Consider the following 4,056-nt stretch of genomic DNA (forward strand, 5'->3'; position numbering starts at 1 on the left):
TTCATCAAAAACATAATGTCAATAGCACAAGGTTTAATAAATGACTTTTCTATTACATGGCCATTACTTAAGGAGATTATAGGAAGATAGCTTACTTGTTCTTCTATAACCAAACACTACTACCTGAGGGAGTACCCAAAGGACAACAAATATTTAGGAAATTTATGAAGATTTTTCCTGTTACAGATGTGATACACAAGTATATCAATTTACACTTTTTTCTTGGGATATTATCTTTAGATGAATTCATCATTTTTCTTCAGATGTCATATTGGTTTAGTTTTTTCATCAGATCCCTTAGATTTTTACCTTATTTTCCTGAAAAGACAAAAACAAAACCTTCCCCAAATCCTAATTTTGGAGAGGTTCCCTTTTGGCAAGCTTTTTTTTCTGGTAAAATGAAAAGTATTTGTTACATTTAAAGGTTTGTTTAGATTAAATGGCCATGCTGCTTGATGAAGAATTATTTCCTCTAATTAAGAAGTCTTTCTTATTCAAATTGAATCTTAATCAAATTTGATGGTATCCATAGATTTCTTCTCCTATAGAAACAAATGCAAAAGCCATTCCACAATGTAACACATATCTTGATTTCCATCCTGAGTTCAATATATGTTGAAAATATAATTACTAATTTTAATTCTGCAGATTTTTCTATTTATCTAATGTCTCTGCTCAGCAGTTTGTTCTTTCTCAATAGCATTTAGAGAACTCAAAGTTAATAAAGTATTATGCATTCATTTCTGCGAGTCTTTATTACCTATTTCTGTTTATTTAGTATATACTTTAGAATTCAATTTGAGCTTTCTATAGCTACTTGTTCTGTAGGATTGTGTGGTATACCTGCACTATGCTTTATATTATCATAAGCAAAAAGCTGCTTCATTTTCTTAGAGACATACACTGAAGCACCTCTCAGTCTTAATTTGTATACCCATGATAGCCATAACTTCTAGCAAATGTGTAATGACACAAATCAGACTTTTCTAAATTCAATGCAGTTTTCCTTTGAGATTCTGACTAGGTACCAATGGTAGTAGTATGCATATTATAATTTTCAAATTCTACAAATGGAACATATCCATCTGCCAGGTTTCATTCCTTTAATAACCTTTGTCTTACTTCCTGAATGGTAGTGGAGTTTAGTTGTAATAAAATACAAGTAGAACATTTCCTTATAATTCCTTTGTTTGTTGCTAAGTGATGGAAAAATCTGTTTTTAAACCATTGGTATTGAGAAGATTTTTTTATTAAATTCTAAGGCCAGCATGTTTCTACCTTGTTCTAGATAGTCTGACAAACCTGTTTGGTATCAGACATGTGTTAATATATGCAGGATAATTAATATTTCTGATGGTTTTGGTTAATTGTATAAATAATAAAGTCAAGTAAAAACATTCAACAATTATTTTCATGAGACATCGGAGAATTCCATAAGTGTATTTTTCCTTAATTCTCTTAGCCAATGTTTTTTCATTACTGAAGCTGCTGGTTTCATATGCCTGTCCCTGACTCTTTCGATTTTCGCAGGGATTTAGACCCACTAATTCCCAAACACACTGTCAACTTATAGAAAATCAAGATATGCCCACAGGCCTCCACAAAGGTAGTAGGCAGGTTAAATAGCTTCTGAAATCCCCCAAATATGGTTGATCGACTCAAGGTTGCTAAATGACACGATAAACATTGGTGTGATCATGCACAGAGGAACTTCCTGTATTGATAGCGATCCTGGAGTTCAAGGGAGTTCATTGTGCATGTACTTGCCTTCTCCAGCCATCTCTCCATGAAAACAAATCTGTGTTCCAGTAAATATTTATATCAGCTAACTAGAGACAGTGCTCCTTTTCAGCTTCCATCTCTGACACCCCCACTCCAGCCTTACTCCCTTCACCACCTTTCTCCCTCTTTTTTTCTACTCCCATATACTGCCTTCTTATCCACTCTTTACTCACACAACCTTAAACTCTATGTTTTCATCTTCCATGTTTAACTACCCCCTTTGAATACTATTCTTCTTTCTAAAGAGCTGCTAGATTTTTGGTGAACGTAGCATCCCCTTCCCCATGACTCATCTCTCCCCCCTCTGCCCTGTGTTCTAGCTCCTAAATAGTTCATCTCTTCAAATGCACTCCTGCCAACTACATCCTAGTTCTTGGCCCTTTCTATCTAATTCCCTCTCTCTGCATTCCCTTCCCACAAGAGTCCAGATTAACTCTATTTCCTCTTCCTGCTGACCTTCATCAACACCATACAGTGTTGCCATTTTACTTATTCACCATACACATACATAATGAAAAGCAAAAGAATGTGATGATGCATATTTTAACACTAGTGCTCATGAGGCTGATACAGGAAGATTTTGAATTTGAGGCCTGCTTTGGTTAAACCTAGACCAAAACAAGAAAAATAGTACAAGAAACACTGGGAGGCAAAGATGAATTTTTCAAGTGTGAAAACAATATATATTTTGTTACTTTCATTTCTCTAGTGTTTTCTAAATATTCTACAATATGTTTCATAATAACCAATAAATATGTAAACAATAAGTAACAAAATGCAATGTTTAAATGATATATAACCAATAAGAATGTAACATTTCATGGTTAATTTTCAATAAATAGGTGATCATTTTCATTACCAACTTGAAATAAATTATTCAAGTTATTAAGTTGTTGGAGTAGGAATAATAAATCATATCAAAACAGAGGAGGTCATTTGTCATTTTGTGTTTATAATAGAGTATTCTCATTGTATATTCTTCTGGGAAATTTAGCAGATATCTTTCCTACTCAGGAGCTGTTTACTCAGTCTTCTCATTGCCACCTTCATTGTCTTTGTTCCTCAGTGTGTAATGGCAGGGTTCAAGATAGGCGTAATCATGGAGTCCAGAATAGCAAGAAAATTATCCACTGGTACAGTAGGTAAGGGCCAAATGTACACAAAAGATTGCATGGTCCCAAAGAACAAAATGACCACAGAGATGTGAGCAGAAAGTGTAGAGAGGGCCTTGGACAAACTGCCCAAAGACTGTTTCCATACAGTGAACAGTATGAATATGTAAGCGACAATCAGTAAGAAGAAGGTAGTGGACTGATATTAGTCCACTGTCAACAGTAACCAAGAATTCCATCCTGTAGGTGTTTATGCAGGCCAGTTTGATGAACCTAGGAAGGTCACAATAAAAACTATCTATCACATTAGAACTGCAAAAAAGGCAAAATGGACAACAAAAGCTAATTGAGACACTGAATGAATGAGACCAATAATCCAGGCACCAATCAGAAGCAAAATGCACTTCCGTGGGCTCATGATGGTCAGGTAGTGAAGGGGCTTGCATATGGCCACATATCTGTCCCAGGCCATGGCTACCAACAACACCATCTCACAACCCCCCCAGGACATGAAGGACAAACATCTGGAAAATACAGCCCTGGAATGAAATGGTATTGTGATTGGAGTATAGATCAGAAATCAATTTAGGAACAACTGAAGTAGAAAAACATAAGTCAACAAATGAAAGATTAGCTAAAAGGAAGTACATTGGTGAATGTAAATGGGTATGCAAAGATAACTGTAAGCACAACTAAGAAATTTCCTAGAAAAATTGTTGCATATGATATTGTAGAAAATGCAGAAGAAAGGAAAATTTGTGTTGGTCTGTAGATCGATAATCCCAGGAATATAAACTCAGCTACTTCAGAATAATTTGCTTCATTCATTGTATCCCTCTTGAGTTATCTACAATACCCAAAATGAAAAACAGGCAAAGCAGTTACTAGAATAATAACCTAGCAGTAAAATATATTATTTGTGAATTCATTACAATAAAGTGATTGTATAATAGAGAGTACATTTAAATAATACTATTGAAAAAACACACTTAAATTTTTCCAAAATACATATTAATTAAAAATAATTCCTCCTGGTCATCCATATTTTGAAGAATTAATATCTCTTTTCTACTTATATCCATTATGAATATATACTGTATTCCAAAAGCTATGTTATGCCCTCTGGTAAAACAATAGTTCTGTTCTTGGCAGTATTGTAAGC

The 4,056-nt window shown here is 34.3% G+C and overlaps 1 pseudogene; it reads right to left on the reverse strand.

Moving 5' to 3' along the window:
* Positions 1 to 2,772: 2,772 nt before the first annotated feature.
* On the reverse strand, positions 2,773 to 3,722 carry LOC119814054 (annotated as a pseudogene).
* Positions 3,723 to 4,056: the final 334 nt, after the last annotated feature.

The sequence above is a fragment of the Arvicola amphibius genome, chromosome 5 (assembly GCF_903992535.2).
Source record: "Arvicola amphibius chromosome 5, mArvAmp1.2, whole genome shotgun sequence".
NCBI lineage: Eukaryota > Metazoa > Chordata > Mammalia > Rodentia > Cricetidae > Arvicola > Arvicola amphibius.